The sequence below is a fragment of the Topomyia yanbarensis genome, chromosome 2 (genome assembly GCF_030247195.1).
Source record: "Topomyia yanbarensis strain Yona2022 chromosome 2, ASM3024719v1, whole genome shotgun sequence".
Taxonomy (NCBI): domain Eukaryota; kingdom Metazoa; phylum Arthropoda; class Insecta; order Diptera; family Culicidae; genus Topomyia; species Topomyia yanbarensis.
In genome coordinates this window covers 21,766,059-21,786,207 of record NC_080671.1, presented here as the reverse complement: position 1 = coordinate 21,786,207, position 20,149 = coordinate 21,766,059, and the positions used below count along the sequence as shown (strand labels likewise).

Here is a 20,149-nt window from a genome sequence, read left to right as displayed (position 1 = left end):
CAGCACAGCGGTGAATGACATTTATCAGCATATTTTAATCTCCTGTGGTTTCGCGCGAATTATACATATTTACCAACTCCCGTTGGTGGTGGATACAGGGGATAGAGGAATCAAAACGACCAAAGCGTAACAAGCTCACGGGAAAAGAAAAAATCCAATTGGTTTCGTGAGGGGGGTATGTATTTGTGCAACCGAAGCTGGAGTAGATAAGTGAACGAGGCAAGCATGGTGAGCGGGAACTCCGGTGAAAGAAACAAGTTTCTTGTTTGAGCCTTTCTTTTCTGAACCGCGAACGGCCGGTTTTCTGTAAGAATGTTTTTCTCCCATTTACCGTGAAATAAGCCAGCGACTATCATTATCATCGTCCATCGTCAGTGGTTTTCGGTATGGGAAGCCAACCGTCGTCGCTGCAACGCTTGCTGCCAACGACTTGTTGGCGTGGTAAATTTATTTGCATGCACGATTCTTTCTGCATGCCACCACCGCCGACCAAGGGGAAATCTGTTACCGCGTTACCACCGGCACTTTTCGACTCAATCTTACCCAGACCTCACAGGGGGAATGGCCTTGCAGGCAAGTGAAAAATGCACGACCTTAACCGTGTATAATGGGATTTTCGAAAGTAGCCCAGCGTGACCGAAAACACTCAGCCAAACTAAATTTGAAATCGAAATCGAAAAAGGTTTGTCTGGGAATCTTATAGCCGAGAGTTTTATATTGAATCAGATGTTTTCAATGATACGTCAGTTGTTATGTGCACTGTTTTGAAGAAATATTGTTATCAAAATAAATCTAGTTCAAGTAGATTTCAAGAAGCGCCGTCATATAGTTCTACAGTTGTGAAACATGGTGTCCCTTATATGTCAAAATACTATAAAATTCTAAGAAGGCAATTATTTCACCACAGTTTTTTCGTAAAGTTTCTTAAAAAATATAACAATGGACAATTAGGAAGCGTCTATGCACGCTCAAATACTACGGACACTCTACACAATCTTACCCTACTCTTAACTGTTATCGGAGTAACTTGTAAATAAACCTTATCGACAGAGCGTAAATTTGATATACTGTTGGAGAATGTTGGTATATTGCAGTTGAATCATTATTTGAGTCTAGAAATGCCACTCGTCAGCACACATTTCCTAATCGGCTAATCATATTATTTTGACGCAATGAATAGGCCCCAAGTAGACAGATATGATATTCCTTGTCCATGAAACTCTCAAGGTCGTTCTGTTCGCCAGAACAGTTAAAATCGGTCCTGAAATATTATACACCCAGGTTTTTTTTACGCGGGGGATACGTACCGCGTAAAAAAACGCGTAAAAAACCGCGTTAATTGGAAAATCAGCGTAAAAAAATCGCGTTAATTCGAAAATCCTCGCAAAAAAAACTCTCAGCAAAAGACTTACAATATTTTTGGAAGTTTTTTTTTTGCACGGATTTTGCAATTAACACGGCTTTTGCAAAAAAATATTCTATGTCCTTTTGAATGCAAAAGCCTTAGAAGATTTTCGGAAAGATGGAAGACGGGTCTGGAAGATTCCTTATGGCCCGCTCCCCAACAATATGGGTATTTTCGGAGTGGTCTTGAAGAGTAGGTTTCAGAAATTGATTTTTGACGCCATTTTGAAATCAAAGATGGCGACTTCCGGTTTAGCGAAATTCGCTATAACCCAATCAATATGGGTATTTTTGGAATGATCTTGAAGAGTAGGTGCCAGAAATTGATCTTTGACGCCATTTTGAAATCAAAGATGGCGATTTCCGGGTTAGCTAAATTCGCTATAACTCAATCAATATGGATATTTTTGGAATGATCTTGAAGAGTAGGTGCCAGAAATTCATCTTTGACGCCATTTTGAAATCAAAGATGGCGACTTCCGGTTTAGCTAATTTCGCTATAACTCAATCAATATGGATATGTTTGGAATGGTCTTGAAGAGTAGGAGCCAGAAATTGATTTTTGGCGCCATTTTACAATCCAAGATAGCGACTTCCGGTTTGGCGAAATTCGTTGTAACCCAATCAATATGGGTATTTTCGGAATGGTCTTGACGAGTAGGTGCCAGAAATAAATAAATCTGCAACTTCTTCGCAAGGTTTTTGGCGCCATTTTCAAATCCCAAATGGCGGCTTCCGGTTTCGCGAGATTCTCTACAACTCAATCAACATGAGTATTTTCGGAATGGTTTTGACGAGTAGCAGACAAACATCGATGTTTGCCGTCATTTTAAAATTATAGATGGCGACTTCCGGTTTACCGAAATTCTCGCATGAAAAATTTGGACAATTAGATGATTGTCCAAATTTTTCATGCGATGCGATCACCCTCAAATATAATATATAATCATAAACCAGCAAAATGCAAAATATTTTTATGTGTTCATCCAGGAAAGTGCGGTGAGAATGGAAGAGAGAAGAGACGTATGTGGTGTGAGTTGGGGGTTTGAATTTATTCAAATTAAATATATTGCTTAAATTTAAGTAAATTCAACTGTTTAATTAAAACTATTTGTACAACAACTTCAACTTCCAAAAATACCAATATTGATTGGGTTATAGCGAATTTCGCGAAATCGGAAATCGCCATCTTGGATTTGAAAATGGCGTCAAAAATCAATTTTTGGAACCTACTCGTTAAGATCATTCCAAAAACACTCATATTGACTGGGTTATAGTGAATGTGGCTGACCCGGAAGTCGCCATCTTGGAATTCAAAATGGCGTCAAACATCGATCTTTCTCTACTACTGGGCAAGACCATTCCGAAAATACCCATATTGATTGGGTTATAGCGAATTTCGCTAAACCGGAAGTCGCCACCTTGGGTTTCAAAATGGCGTCAAACATAAATTTCTGGCGCCTACTCTTCAAGTCCATTCCGAAAATACCCATATTGATTCGGTTATAGCGAATTTCACTAAACCGGAAGTCGCCATATTTGATTTCAAAATGGTGTCAAAAATCAATTTCTGGCGCCTACTCTTCAAGTCAATTCCGAAAATACCCATATTGATTGGGTTATAGCAAATTTAGCAAAACCGGAAGTCGCCATCTTTGATTTCAAAATGGCGTCAAAAATCAATTTCTGGAGCCTACTCTTCAAGACAATTCCGAAAAGACCCGTATTGTTGGGGAGCGAGCCATAAGGAATCTTCCAGACCCGTCTCTTCCATCTTTCCGAAAATCTTCTAAGTCTTTTGCATTCAAAAGGACTTAGAATATGTTTTGCGTAAACCGTGTTAATGGCAAAATCCGCGCAAAATAACAACTGCCAAAGTTCTTTGCATTTAAAAGAACTTAGAATTTTTTTCAGAAAAAAGTGTAAGTCTTTTACATTCAAAAGTAGTTAGAAATTTTTTGCAAAAACCGCGTTAATTGAAAAATTCGCGTAAAAAAAACCGCGTTAATTGGAAAATCCGCGTAAAAAAACCGCGTTAATTGGAAAATCCGCGTAAAAAAAACCTCGCAAAAAACCGCGCAAAAAAACGTGTAAAACAAAACCTGGGTGTATGAACAAAATCCACAATAAAACACATCTTACGGTATTTCCTCCCGAGCAAAGTCTAATAGGCATCGTATTAAAAACTAATGGCATTTTCGTTCTTGACAGTGCACTACACCGGTGTAGTCGGTGCTACACTCATTCAAACTTGGATGTATCAGTCTCGCAGGGACCAACGAGAGGGGGGGGGGGTCAGGGGGGGAAACTACCCTGGGGCCCGGGTCTGTTTTGGGGGCCCGAATTTTTAACTGAATTAAATTTATTTTAATTTAATTGTTGAAGTTTATTGTTTCTGTTGACACTGCAAATATATTACAATCAACTTCGTTCCAATCGTTCCAATGGTTTTCTGAAGTACGTGAACGTAACCCAATTAAATTTATTTAACAGTGCAATTGAACCATTGTGGTTTTATTTATCGCAAGTGTTTTTCAAAGTGTGCAGTATGAAGTGGTATAAATTTATCATAGTCTTAGCTAACTGTTACTAATAAAAGTTGGATATTTTCGGAATGGGGTTAACGAGTAGATGAGGAAAATCAATGTATGAAGCCATTTTGAAAACCAAGATGGCGAATTCCAGTTAAGACATCATTATAACCTAAAATATTGACGTTTTCGAAATAAGATAGTCATATAATAGATATAGGTATAGTGATTTGTGATGCGAATGATATGGTTAAAGGAAACCTTTCTCAACCAGACTATTTTGGCCTTCAAAAGGGTATCCTCATCTACTCGTCAAGTCCGGTTAAAAATACCCTCATAGTTTATACAGATATTGTTCGAAATAGCTCCAAGCTACCGCCCTAATAGAAAAAAATTGTACCCGAACTTTAATCCATACAGTCCAACGATTCTACATAATGTTTGGATGATATCCTGAACAGGTCGTTAGGCTCTTGGAACATAAGATATTTATTATGGCATTTCTATCATCTACTCGTCAAGCCCGTTTCAAAAATTCCCAAATTGTTAGGGTTATCGAAATTATTGTTCAATCGGAAGTCTCCATCCTGGATTTCCAAAAGGTTCCAAATATCCATTTTCATCATGTACTTGTCAAGCCCGTTCTGGAAATACCCAATATTATTAGGGTTATCGATAATGTTGCTCAACCAACGAATTTTAATAAGAATGTGAAGCGAACTTTTTTACGATCTAAATCCCAAAAAACGAACTAATTCAATTTCGAACTCTTGGCTTGGTTCGTAAATGGAGGTTGCAGTGTACACATTTGATGCAGAAAAATGTGGGAATTTAACTAGATACTTATTCTATCCATCAGTTTCCACCAAAAGTTGAAACTCTTTCTCTCACAACTCTCTGTCTCAGTCTTTCTAACAGCAGACTTCGCTGTTGGATCCCAGTCATCGTATTCGGAATGTTTTCTCTCTAAATGTCAGCGCAAATGTAACAACTGATTCCGAAACCGATTAAGAAAATTCGTTCAGGTCATAGTGACAATTGCAATAGCTGCATCCAGTACCTCAAAATCAACAACATGTACCAACAACAAGAAACAAGGCAGCATCAGTGGTGCGAAATTTCACATTTAGTAGCCTATTTCTGATTAATTTGCTGAAATCAATATTCAGTTTCAACGATTCCCTCATTCATTCACTTCCAAACTGACTGAAATCTTATGCAGAATCGAATGGTTGAGTGCAGAGGAAATATAAATTCATTCACCAACGAAAGCATTCTTTTGTTACTATGTGAACAGTTTGAAGGCAGAAGTTCTTTTACATTTTCGAGCATAACTGAACTGCGTAATCTATATCTGGTGCACTTTTGCTTGATAATCCCTCTCAGAGCTAGCATAGAAATAAGATTCAGTTTACTCCTGAAACGAACATATCCGAACATGAATGCGTTGTACGTAAAAAGCGAAGGACGAGGGAAACAAACCAAACATTCGTTTCATCGCGGCGGGAAGGGAAGGGATGTCAATTTTTCTAAGCTCCGATTCTGGGCAGCATTAACAATGGTAGCATTAACGTGCGTCAAGGGAGCATGAACGATGGCGATATGGACTGTATGGCAACGTCGCAAAAAAGGTTTCCAATTGCAATGACAAGTCGGACGCAAGTCATTCTAATGGCCAGCCACAAATATTCCTTTATTAATTTTTATTTTTTTCCATCTATTGTTACATGTTTAAAATACTGACGACTCGCGTCAAATGAAAAATTTTCATAAAAAATAGTTTAATTGAAACGGTTGCATCCGTATAGTTTCTCTAAACGATATTGAAATAAGAAGTCATATATGGTAGGGCCCGTCGGTACTTCAAATCCCGTGGCCCGGCGTGGCCCTCGATGGCCCTGTGTAAACTCCATGTTGTGGTGTAGCAGGCAATGCTTACACAGTTTGTTTTCGTTTTGGCCGTTTAACGGTCAAGAGAAGAAAATCGGAATCAGAAAAAAATGTCATGACCTCAAAAAGTAAATTGAAAATTTATTGAGGTGCTGAGATTTCTTTTTAATAACAAAGGAAATATTAAATTTGATGTTTTGGAATATTAACACAAAAAACCTATATAGAAACAAAGTGTACACAGAAAAAAATTGTTCCCAAAATCGTGAATGAAGTGCCATGAATTCCGGAACAACCACGTTTTTACGTTACGAAAACGGGACCATGAACAAAAATCACGGCTTTTATAGTTATGTTCAATTTCCCTTCAGTAACGCCCGCGTAACGCTTTTGTTTGGAAATATTTATTTTTGTTTTGTGAACTTAAGTTATGTTTTCCGCCATTTTATGAAGCGACGATGACGGGTGATTTTTTTTCTTTGCTTCGCGTGTGAAAACTTTCCGAGTGGAAAAAAAATATTTAATTGTCACCATGTGAATAGAATACATAAATGTTTTAATATTGCGACATGCAATATCTCGTGAATTCGAGAATACGTCTGCGTCTGAAGATGAATAAATTTATCGTATCATTATTTTGTTGCCGGGTGGCGTAGCACTGCACTAGCGGTCGTGTGGTGAATTGAATTAAATTAAGGTTGGACAGAGAATGCGCAAAATTTGCAAACGAAAAAAGGAGTTTTTTTCCACACCGTATGTCAGATCTTCATAAAAATCAATCAGCGTATGTAGAATGTTGTTACAGTACTGCTGATTGATTTTTATGAAGATCTGACATACGGTGTGGAAAAAAAACTGCTTTTTTCGTTTGCGAATTTTACCCTTTCTCTGTCCAACCTTAACTATTTTGCTAAAAGCAGAAATCCGCTTTTGTGATAAGTTGCATAATACATAAGTGAATTTGATATAAGTGCCTTCCTATACTAAGAAGAAGGCTTTGACCTAAGGTGGACGTGTTTTCTCGCAAAAAAAATGTTCTTGGTGCTGCATTTCTCGGCTTTTTTCTCGCGCTGAGGAAATTTGAAAACTGTGCTGTACTCTTGCACATTCGAATCTGTTGTGTTTAGCTGTCTCCATAACAGTATACTCAGCTTAGTGAAAACGTCAGCATCGGTATTGGTCCGTTAGCGGTTTGCAGTCAAAACCAAAACCCGGATCATCATCGATGCTTTCTTCGTCAACTTCATCTGAGACTTTATTGTTGCGGTATCCCATCTAAGCGGAATGCTCGGAAAAAGTAGCATAACGATGGTTCCTGAAGCCTGCATCTGTTACAGATCAGCCAAGTAAATTTGGTGAGATCAATCTAATTTATAATTAATTTTTATTATCCATTTACTTGAATATTATATAAATCACTCCAAACCTAATCCCATTTTCCTTCCCTACTAACCAATTCTAACATCCGTAATGCCTATGAAGATTGCGTGGGTTTCCCGCATCTCCTTAAGTAGGTATTCAACTAACATTTCCTTCCCTTTGGCGATCGTAAGGACATGGCCAGGTGTGCAGTGAACTATACTATTGTATAAACAGATTTCACTGTATCAGCCACCCATGATGAGTGCGGTTGTTTTTGCTATGCTATGCTTAAGTTATGTTTTCCGCCATTTTATCACCAAATCGATTTTTACAACTTAAAGAACATTATTCATAAAACCAAAGGTTGACTTATGATGTTATTCATAAGGTTAGGATAATTAGGTCGCAAACTCGAAACAGCCTGGATACTTTCTCGTGAACTAATTCACGAATAAATTTTATTCATGAATCCTCATGAACTGTTTCATCATTTTTAATAAATTAGTCACGATCTAATATCCGTGCTCGAGATATAGTTCACAAAACCATCAAATATTATTCCTGTAATCGTGAACCGGTTCATAATTCCTAGTATAATAGTCCCGACATGCCATTAGTGGTCTTGAAATAGTTCACGAAATCATGAAATAGTACTCATGAACTAGTTCATGAATCCTAGTACTTGACCTAGGATCTAAATTACGGTTTGTTGAATTGTGTCATGTTTGCAATTACGTCAACGATAAAATTCAGATATTTTTGGTGTGAGTAAAATATGTATCATTTGCAGCATAGAGGAGAATAGTTATTTGGAATAGGAGATTTTCGGAACAAAATGTTCCAGAACTCTAACTTTCCGTATTTTTTGAGAATCGGAAAACTTTTCGTTGTTGTTGTGTTAATAAAAAAGTATAAACTGTAATTTTCGGAGGGCTACTTCAAAAGTTATGGCATTTAATATACACTTTGTTTTTCTTGTATAGAAAGGTTATGCAATCGCTTCAAGGATCGACTCGTAAACCGCAGCCCGAAGGGCCGAGTCTCATAAAGCATTTGACTCAGTTCGACGAGATCGGAAAATGTTTGTGTGTGTATGTATGCGTGTATGTGGCAAATAATGTCACCTCTGTTTCTCAAAGATTGCACAAAGTTAATGAAAGGTACAACCTTCTCATCGGCTGCTATTGATTTTTTATTGATCGAACTCCCGGTTCCGGAGTTACGGGTTGAACAGTGTGGTCACATAGCAATTTCCCATATAAACTGGTACCACCATGATGGTCAAATGATGCAATACATATTAAAATGTATGCAACATTACTTGGGTTAGCCGGTCTTGATCACTAATGATCAATCGAAGTAGTTTTGACCACATTGGCCGCATATGACTGTTCTTGATGACACTCCCAACAACTACTATTGAATTTGACTCAGATTTGACTTTTGGTTCCGGAGTAATAGGTTGCTTAGTATGATTACACAGGAATTTCCCATGTTAACCGTTAGAATCGCAATATCTCAGAGGTTAAAAATTTACTGAAATGGACATCAAATTACTACGATTTGGCGATCTAGATCACTGATGGCCAACTTCGTAAAAGAAGTGTGAGTGCGTACAGTACAGTATGGTGTTATATAAAATTCGGTACAAATTCTTAGCTAACTATTACTAATAAAAGTGTTGACAAGTAGATTACGGAAATCGATTTCTGAAGCCATTTCAAAATCCAACATAGCGACTTGCGGTTGGACATAATTCTCTATTGTCCTAACAATACTCATAAAACATTTCAGCAAGTTTTATAACGAAGTAAATCCGACAAAGCGAAATCTCTTTGTACGAATCAACTTTCTGGAGTTTATGTCTAACGATTTATGGAATGGAGTGTTAGATTTTATGTCAGAAATTTATATCTGGTGCAGTTTTAAAATCTCCGATATTTTGGCTCAACCGAAATTCACCAACTTGTATTTTAAAATGACATAATCATACATCAATTCCTATCTCCTACTCTTCAAGCCCGTTTCAAATATATCCAGATTGCTGGGGTTATCGCGAATATTGCTTAACCGGAGTTCTTTGCAGTTCCTGCGTTTGTAGATCCGGCTAGTGGCAGTGGCTTTACTTGTACTCAAAGACCTTCTAGGTTGACCTGTAAACTTGATGTCATGAATGTCAAGGAGTATATAAAAAATCATGAACAAATTATGTGTTATGCTTGTGGATTATAAATTCTAAATATCAGAAATTTATCGGATAACCATATGTATCAATTGGATTTAATACCATATTCAGCTCATTCAGCAGGGAGTATGGTACCTACTTAAAAGTACCGGGGGGGAGTCGAAATAGCTACTCGAATGTAATTTATACGCGGGACATGTCGAGGGATCATGCAAAGTTTTTCCACAGTAGGAAAACTTTTCAGCATCCCTGTTGCAAGAATAATTTTCATGATTCTTTGTGCATTTTTCACACCGTGCCTTGTTTCTACAATACGTAGCTGTATGTTTCAATTGTTTGCAGCGATGACAGCTCATGCCCCGCATCACTAAAATGCAATCAGGTAGACAAACCCAGTTCAAAAGAACAACGCTTGGAATAGCAGATCCGGCGAAAGACACGAAAAGAGGCTGATGGAAAATAAGTTGTTTTCCTATACTTCTCGACATTTTCTGAATACAATTGCTTTCAATCCAGTTTGAAGAAAGGCGTTCTTGAAGGAGCCAACCCCGTACTTCAGGGGATCTTCACAATAAAAGCCCTTGTCGGAGAGTACACCATCAATCTCTACTTTCTGGGCAGGTACGCAGACAAGATACTTCTTCGTAAAAAGGAATATGTCTTATATTTGGCCGTCGGTCATACAGCCTGTTAACAAAGGGTGTTTCTACATAGCCACCAGCTATTATCCGGAAATTTGAAAGTGTGGAGATTGCGAAAATGATAATTTTCTAGTAATACATAGATCTCCATCCTATGCTTATCTTACTACCCACTCGGGCTAAAAGTGTTAAGCCGGTCCTGATGATCAGGACCAGCATAAATTGAACTTTGATCATTACCGTCAGACCCGAACTCAGATCGCGGAAGAAAGATGCAGGAATATTAGTCCAACATTTTTCGGTGAATACTAATAATACTGAAGAATACTTATATTTGAAGATATTTGGATACAGTGCCCCACTTTACGACCTGTTGCGATTTTTCAGTGAAAAGTTTGGTGTATATAGCAAAGGTTGAAGGGACAAAAGGTCGGAAGACAAATGGGCTAAAGAGTCAATTGAAGATATATTGAATTCCCCCATAAAATGTATCAAAGATTATGGGAAACACAAAATTACAATTTAAAATGGTTTTGAAAATGAAAATATCTAATGTATAAAATTTCGTAAGCTCAAATAAAAACGACACATTTTTCTTTCCTTCAAATATTGCTTCGGATTTTCTCATTGGCAACACTTATTTCACACTTGTGGTGACGTTTTGTAACATAATGGAATTATTAGTACTAAATCCAATAATAAAACTAAATTAAATATGTTGCTTACTTTTAGTCGCCATTTGCCCCAACTACGCGGTTCAAAAATATAAATAAAGTGACAACAATCGACAGCTTTTTTATCTCACAAAGAAATACGAAAATTAGTGTAATAATGTAGCAGTTAGATGTCGAAATTCTATAGTTAATGCGTATTAAACGATGGATGGTTTTGCGTATGAAATTTCATGCTCTAGGATATAATAGGTTAACCGTATTGTTCAGATTAATCACATACCTTTTTTATAGCAGCCGTATTCGCGCAGCTTAAAACTGTAATTATTATTCCTGTTATATCTATTTATAGTGGTATACAAATGAATTCAGCTTACATGAATAGTTTCTCTCCAAATTAATCCTGATGTCTCAACCTTCCTCGGCTTACGACACCGAATCCTATGTTCAAATCAGAAATAAAAGTTAACAGATTAGTTTTCCTGTTTTTGTTTGCTTGTTGCTCACAGATAACGGGCTCGGTGCTTACACGTATGTTAAAATGAAAATTAGATTTACCTTTAAAATACCAGAGAAAATTATTAAATTAAAAATAAAAAACTAATAGTTTACAAAAATCATACCTTAAAACTAAATTTTGATCCTAACCAATATTTTCATTCTTTATAGCATGAGCTTCTTAGCATTTAAATGGAAATACTCTTGAAATATACAGATATTTTCTCCCAAAAATCCCCTATTCTTAATATCCATTCTGCTATATGCTTCAAAAAATACATATTTTACAGTTTTTATAATCCGAAAAAATCTCACAAATCAAACGTAACCTTTGCTACCTTTGTTGGAATACGAGAAGTTGGGGTTCTAAGGCTTCTTGCCATTCATATCAAATTTTATCATTTTATCGTGCATATATCTATTATTCTTCAATCATTTTTTATTAAATGTACCTTGTTAAACGTTAAAAAAAATCCCGCAAACAAAATAGAAATAGATTCGTTACAGGTAAAATTCAGAAACATCGCATTTTGAGCATGAGTATGAGACTAATGACCATACAATTTATAGTGGCTACTCCATGCTTGACCAGAACAAGCGAAATTGCACAGAAAATCGACGAATGGGGCTTGGGAGTAGCTATCCATCCTCAATGTGTACGTTTCGAGAGTTCTATACTTCGAAATGTCAATAACTGCGCTGGTCACGTCCTAGCAGTCAGTCATTGGGGAAAGAGAGGAATAGTAGTCTAACAAACGTCATTATGAAGACTCTCTGCATCTGCACGTTTGCTACGGGAAAGATTTTTTGTTTATAGGGTGGGCTAAAGAGTTACACAAATCTGGATTTACCTTGATAAGTGATGCGATTTATGCCGCTCTCAGAAGTGTTATCATGTGTTTATCGTTCTGGGCAGCTGGTTGCCGAGAATTTATGATTGATTTATCGTTTGTTGAATTAATTTTGAAATGCTCGCTTTACTTTTTGCTACTTTTCTGCTGTTCAATCATGCGAAGCGACTACAATGTTGCTACTGGTTGCACGATTAAAGTCCTCATAATAGTCGTTTTGGCAATATATGTGCAGGAAATACCTTGTGCCATTTGATGGCTGAATTAAATTTCCGATGAATTTAACCATTTTTATTTCTGTTCTATAACAAAAATCGTGCATGATTTAAATTGGCGATCTGAAATGAATTCTAAAATAGATGAATTTCGGTGGTATACGAATTGAAACAATTGTGCACCGAATCAGGTGATTGTGTCCAGACTTAAAGAAGCTTATCAAGTAATGTCAAGACTTTCGTGTTTCGATTTGCTGTCTTAGGAATCTCGCGTTTGACTAGGGAATATAACACAATACTTGGTAAACTGCTCGGAAAAAGAGAGCAACTCTAGCCTATATCGATCAGAGCCGTCAATATGATGCACCAACCGTTCACTAAAATGAAGAAAAGTTTTAAATAAGGGTCCGCTACAGATTTGCTTTTATTTTGTCATTCGTATTGAGCTTTTGAAGCGAACGGAACATCTTCTCACAGGAGTGTACAACACCGAGAAGGACGGCACGGCTGGTGGATTGTGATTTAATTACCTTGTGTCGTTCCATGCTACTAGCAGAGGCCATTATTTTTATTTTAGATGGTTGGAAAGTAGCATACAAAACGATAAAATCGATATTTCAACATGAAATTTGTCGTCGTTTATCTCTGATCCTTCACAATCTACATGCTTTGATCTCGTGTTTGTTAATGACTTCAATGTAGAATATCGAAAATTTTCATATCACTGACATTTCCAATTTAAGAGTATCTGCAAAAAATACTTTCACTACCCTCCTAATTCAATTTTTTACCCTCACAAACCATCATTTATCTCAATTAATGTACAGTATTAACTTTAAGAGAAACATCACACTAATTGCTATGGGAATGCTTCTAAAACACTGTCCAATGTCATATAAAAAGAAATGAATTATAGCTTTAATGAACTTTCTTTTCCATCAGAATAAAAACTTATATACCTACTGTTTTCATTTACTTACAGAACATTTAACAAACAAACGCCCTCGGATCGTGCCCAGAGCCCGGATCGAAGCCAACCTCCCCCGGCTTGTGCAGAGAAGAAGTTTTGTCGACTTACTTGCGTGGTTGAAGAAAAAAGTGAGTGTATATTAATCTAAAAGTGTCATCCCCATCGGAAGCGTTCTGTTAAACAAGAAAGTAAACGGAAAAGTTGTACCACCTACACGTGGCTAGCACAATTTTCACTTCACGCCGCAGTAAATTTAGTCGTTGCAAAACGTGCGTGTCTGTGTGTTTGTGTGATCACGGGTGATCCCAGCAATCGGAATTATTTAGTTTTGTTCGTGTGAATTGAATCAAATTTGAAAACCGTCAGCTGGGCTAGTCTCTCAGCACAGGAGTGTCAGCAAGTGCTATTCCGTGTTTCGGACTAACTAGCCAGTCAAGTGTGAAAATTGGAAAAAGTTTTTAATTAAACTTTACGATTCATTCGGAGCCATCGTTATCGACACGTGTGCGTTTTGTGCCGGGTGATTATCGATTTACCGGTGGCAAAGGCACAGCTCGGCTAGCCGAAAGTAAGCAGTACCCATCGGAAGGTTGATTTTTGGTGAAGGTGAGTAGGTTGATTTCTATAAGTAAGACTAGAGTATAATATCAGTGGAGTGTGAGTGATGTTGTAAATTATGATGTAATTTTTGCTTAAGGGGAAACGGTGGTTCTAAGAACATCTGCTATCAAACTGTATGCTCTGACGGCAGTTGGTATTGGAACCTGATTCAGTTTCGGTGACAAGCGAAAACGTCATTAAATTTGCTCTGTCTGGTATATTGATCCTTTATTCCATGTGTTTATTTACGAATGCATAGAAGTCAAACAGAAGTCCATGGTTTAGCAGGTTTTTCAAATCAGGAATCAGGAACTTCGTCAGTGAAGAAGCATCTTGTTTGTCGCTTTACCTCTCGGCAATTATTTCCGCACTCCGTTTACTAGTTGATCACATTTTTCTAAATTTTTGTATAGGAATTTATCGAAGCAAAACGATTCGATTCAAATGCTGCATAACATTCCAATCTTTGTGTCACTCGCAGGAACATGTTCAGTACCGTTTCAGTAGTTGTAGCTTAAAACGGTCGAATCAGTTAAGCAAAAAATTAAACTAATTCCACTGCGATGAGGTAATTTCCTCGAACTAGTCGTATATTTTTGGCAATAAACCAATTACGGCTGTGTGCGGTCGTCTGTACTGTTTATATATTCATTTAACTGTAGGTACATAAATTCTGAGCTCGTTGCATAAAACATTCATTTGGCTTAATGGATTTAGAATTTGTTTTAGGGAATTATATTTTCCATTATATTTTTTGATTGGGTATAGAATAATCCTCGTGGAAATAATTAATGGCATTTTCGATTTTGACATTGTAAGTATATCGCCTTTGATCATTCAAATATCTCGCTAGATATCGTTACATATCGTAATCCCAAATCAACGAACTGAGAACGTCACCAAGTCCTCTACGAAGAGGGCTTGGTGACAAGGTTTCAGGGGAATCTTCTGACGATTGAATCTCCAAGTGACATGGATGAGATCATGGATACAACAAACTCACTCGTAGTAGCAGCATACCAAGAGGCTTGTCCGCTTCGAGTTATGTGTGCTTCTAGAGGAACGCCTTGGTGGAATACCGATTTTATAAAGATATGTAGAAGAGCACGGGTTGGAGGCATTTAAGTTAGCTCGAAAAACACACAGAAATGCCCTTCGATCTTTTTAGCGAAGCCTCTGCACAAATGTCTCAAGTCTGAACGAGACTAGTAGATTAAATAAGTAACTTTCGAAAGACTTGCATGTCAGTTCAATCAGAACTGCTAATGGTGAATACTCGTCTGATGAAGATGAAGCATAGAACTGTCTTTGTGACACACACACACTTTCCAGGCTATACGGAGTCATCACATACGACATTCTCTGAGTTCTTTGTAGGTAGTCCTGATTTCTGGGCATCTGCTCGTAGAATTGTGACAACCGAATCGGTCGAATAGGCGTTTTACTCCGTAGAAGCCTCCGGGAAAAGATGGAATCATTCCAAGTCTACTTCGAAGAGGATATGAACATAGTAAGTATATTTTGAAAAATGTTCTTACTTGTTGTCTTGCAACATAATACATCCCATTAGCGTGGCGGGGAATGATTGTAAAATTGATTCCCAAAGGCGGCCGAGTTACCTAAGAGCTTGAGCCCGAGCAGTCTACCCAACTTCCTTATCAAATCAGTGGATTGATTAATCGACTACTACATTCGGGATGTTAGCTTGGGCGAGCACACATGCAATGCAACATGCATATCAGCACTAAAAAGGCTTTTTTCGCAAAAGCAAGCAGGCTTAGGAGTTTTTCTTGACATTGAAGATGCTTTGGCAACGTGTCTTTCGAGTCCATTTAGGAAGCAGCACGAGTTAATGGGGTATCTTTATATATCATGAACTGGATACACGCAATGCTTAGCAACCGATATCTGTGCTAATCGTTAAGACAGGTAGATATAAGGAAGCTGTATGTCTGCGGACGTCCTTAAGGTTGATTTATATGGAATCTTGTCGCCGATGGATTATTGATAAAACTTTTTTTATAATTCGTTTATTTGACACGGCTCATAGCGGTAGCTTAACGGAGTCGTGGATCTTTTATATGTTTACAAATGCAAAAAATATAAACAAATAACATTATAATATTGGATCTCGTGCGCGCAACTTTTTATTGCGAGCGGAGACCTTCTTTCGCGGGGTTTGCTGGCAATCTGCATCTGGGGGGTCATTTAATTCTTTTTTGTTTTTCACATCCAGGTCGAAGCCGGCTTGGTGTCCGCGATCAGATGTGTTTCCCTGTTTTTTGCACTTATTGTTGTAAATCCGTAAATCCGTCACTGTTATTGTTATCCTTGCCAATGTTGCTTGCAGTTGATTTTGCGGTACTGGATGCTTCTTTTGTGGTTGTCAATATGGCCTGTGCAACTGCTGCCACAAATTTGGCCACCGTTTGTGGTTCAGGCATGGGTATTGTAAACTCTGTTTTGGGTTGGTTTCCCGTAGATGAGTTGGCAATCGGTTGAGATGCGTCTTCCTCGGCATCTTCCGCGCAAGGTTGTCCATGATGAGCTGTCTGTCTGTCTGTCTGATCTGATTACAATACTGGCACGTAGGAGTTTGCCTCTCATGGGTACATAGCGTAGTTTGCATAATTGTAGTTCCGTGAGTTTTGAGTTTTCTTGTCAAGTAGGAAGGTATAGGCCTTTCAACCCGCATCCTCACTACAAAAACGCCGTTAGGAGTACCCGGCAAGAAGTATCCAAGTATCAGGTGTAACGGATTCTACTACTCCGTATTGCGACATGCATTTTGCAATTGGCTCAGGAGGGGTACGAGGTGATAGGTCATATAACCTTACATCTATATAATCATTCTCAATATATACGGGAATCTTGATTCCAACGTTGTCATTTTCAACCACGTGTTTTAAGTTGTTCTTCAAAACGAAACGCTCGGCTTGTGCTGACGTGTTGAATGATATTAACACTGCACTGCGAATGATGATACTGAAGGTACAACACTTCCGTAAGTCTAAGTTGCATTTTTACCTTCAGAAGGTATTCCACTTCACTAAAACTCGGTCGTTTAAAACAAAATTTAAAGTCAACGACCGCAGCGTTGGGTCGGAGTAGAGCTTTTTCGTCAACTTTACTCATGATGACAAGAATAATCCGATGTTTCCTTTGTTCTCGAGACAATGCACACTAGATCGAGAGGCCTGTTGTTCACTTGGCTCGATCGTACGTCTGACTGCGGCAGAAGTAGAAAGTAGACTGTATTGAGAAAACTTAATGTACTTAGATCTGCGACATATGGTTTCGCCCATGATTATCTACTTTCGTGAAATGAGATTAGACAATTCCCATTCGCTTAGTAGATACTGCACATTATTCCAAGTGATAATTTTCAGCACTTCTAATCAGCGATAACAGAATATTTTGTCTCTCTGACGCTCAGGCTGCCCTAAAAGTGTTTTAATTGAAAATGTCTCCTGACTGTCAAACTTATTTCATAAGCAGTTTTCGGCGTATTAGCCGTAGATAACATTTCACAAAATTCAATCTATCAGGAAAATCTTTGTTAATCCTTATCCTTGATAAATGTAGAAAAATGGATCGAAACGTTGGAGGTAAAACAATATTGTTGTTTTCAACATCTAATAAAACCACTTCGTTGAGCAGCAGCAAATTCAATCCATTCCATTCATCCCAATCAAAGAATTCAGGAATTTAAATAATATCTACCTTTAGGAGCACTTACCGAGTGGCGCACGAATTAGCTAGAGTAAGCGTTGCGACTGACTTCGTTGATCCAGAACTTCGTTTTCGGATGAGAACTCCAAAATGTTAAAGTATCGGTTGCCTCTCTCTCCAAGCATTCTAGTCAGGGAATTAAGTGAACATTGCAAACTGATTCATAGTTGGCATGCTAATTTGGTAATTTGACTTGTAATTGCACGTGGAGACCTTCTCTCGCGTAAAAAAAAACATTTGATTGCTCGCCTTGTGCATCATGGGGTCATTCATTTCTCTATTGTGTTCGTTCATGTAAACGTCACCCCCTCTAAAGCTGTCTTTGTGCATGCGTTTACCAACGCTATCAGATGGTGGTCCTTGCCGTGTATTACGAGTACCTGCCTTCGCTTATATTAGCTTCCTGGCTGATGAGACGGGCTGTTGATCTGGGAGTATTCTCCGTTGAAAAGTTAGTGTTGTCACTCTCTATGCGGTCACAAGTGGAACTAAAATTTTCTAGCCAAAACTTAACACGTATCATGTACTACAATTCTTCTGAACATATTATTCAACTAAATCTAACCATAGACTATCTTTGCATTGTCGCTCATTTCTGTTCAAGTTTCACACACTAGGTAGAAGGAGTGAAATTTTACTTCAGAAAATTGACAAAGCGGCGCACGGGTAGATTTGATTGCATGCCCAGCTATAACAGCGGAACAATTTTCAGTTTCTGAACTGAACAAACCAGACTGTAAAAAAATATCGACAAACTTATCATTACGGTGTATAAATTAACTGTCGAAATTCTCTTTGAGGGGATATTCTGGACAAACAAATTGAATGGCGCAGGTGGTGAAACTGAATTTGGACAGCTTTCGTAAACCTATACTCCATTTTGAAGCTCAGAAAATATTCCATGTCACGTAGACTCAGTCATGGAAGCAGCACTTAACGGCAAAAATAGACAAGATAGAAGCGTTTGAACGTTTCTTCGTGAGTTGGTGGTTGGTCGATTAGTCTCTTGTCTCCTTTCTTCTTGAAACAATACGCCCCTTCATCGAGAGGCTGTCAGTTGTCGTCCACTTGCTCGTTCGCAGCTCTGACTCGAGAAAACGTAGTAAGTAGACTGGTGGTGCGATCTTTATTAAGCGGTTACTCCACTGTAGCCTTTAAAAAATCGATTTTTTTGATTTTCTCAAATATTCTTTAGTTTTGAAAATGATATGCTAAAAATCTGATGACAAAATTATGTAAAAAAATGTTTTTTTTCTTCAGTATTATAAATTCTATTTTCCAAGATCTCTATTCACCCGAAATATGCCTATTTTTTAGTATTCTACGGTACGGTTCGAAACCCTTAACCCTTGCCGACGCGATTTTTTTCATTGTTAATACTATTTATTTTAGCTTTATATAGGTTTTCGGGGTCGCTTTTGATTCTGAGATCGAAAATGTAAAATTCAAAATGGCGGATCGAATATGGCGACTGCGCTTGGCTAAATTTCAAGTTTTTTTATATTGGCGTAAAACGTCTTATAAGGGGGTCTTCTGAATCGCTGATTCTGATTCTGACGTCGAAAATGTAAAATTCAAAATGGCGGATCCAATATGGCGACTGTGCTAGGCCAAATTTCATGTTTTTTTTTAAATTGGCCTAAAACGTCATACAAGGGGATTTTCATGGCCGCTGATTATGATTCCGGCATCAGAATCGTGATCAGCGACCCCAAAAAACTCGCAAATCAAGTTTTATGCTCATTGTAATAAAATTCGCAAATTTCGTGAAAAAAATGACTACCATTGTGTAGCCGCCATTTTGAATTTTCAAATTCTATTATCAGAATTGTAATCAGCGACCTCAAATTAAAAATTGTCTATTTTTTGCTAGTTGAGAAGTTATCCCTGTCTCTCAGAACCTTTTATAGACTAACATAATAATAAACTCCATTTTTGCATATTTTGATATTTTTTTTCGAAAAAACTAACCTACGAAACATTCTGCAAAAAATCTATTATTTAGTTCAATGCTTGAGATACTTGCAAAACATTTTTTAGATTTCTAGGACTATTAGTTCAGACGCAGCCGAATTTTTCGTAAAAAAAACACGAAATTTTCCAGTTTAAATTGTTTATAACTAATAAATAATAATCCTATGTCCAGGGAGCTAACACTGACAAATGTGTTGTTCCTAGCCCAGTGCTGTATCAGCAGAAATTATTATTCATTCGGGAGTGAGGAATCCAATCAAGAATCCGGAATCAGAATGTATTGGCTGGATTGACAAATTCCCCATGATATTCAGAGATTTGTGCGTTGCCATGTCGTCTCATCACTTTCGTGATGGGAAGGGTAGGGGAATGAAAAAAACGGTAGGGAAATGGAAAATGATAAAACAATACAATCACAACACAAACATAAAGCAGCCTGGATTCTTCACTCCCGATAATGAACCATACTGATAAGGCCTATAGCTCTTTACCATACTTGGCCAGCAAAAATAATATATCTTTGAGTATTTGCTCTCCATACGTAGGTTCATCTATGTTAGAAGACCTGAAAATCTGGGTACGCAATTGCATTACTGCATATCAAATGATATGAGGACCCGTATTC

At 37.7% G+C, this 20,149-nt stretch overlaps 1 protein-coding gene across 3 annotated transcripts in view; it reads left to right on the top strand.

The window, feature by feature from the left end:
• The window catches only part of LOC131684118 (protein phosphatase 1 regulatory subunit 14B), a 214,532-nt gene that overhangs the window by 98,804 nt on the left and 95,579 nt on the right, over window positions 1-20,149 (top strand). For all 3 annotated transcript variants that reach the window (XM_058966688.1, XM_058966687.1, XM_058966689.1), the window contains exon 2: window positions 13,231-13,824. The gene's annotated coding sequence lies outside the window, so the exon portion shown is untranslated. The remainder of the gene's footprint in view (window positions 1-13,230; window positions 13,825-20,149) is intronic.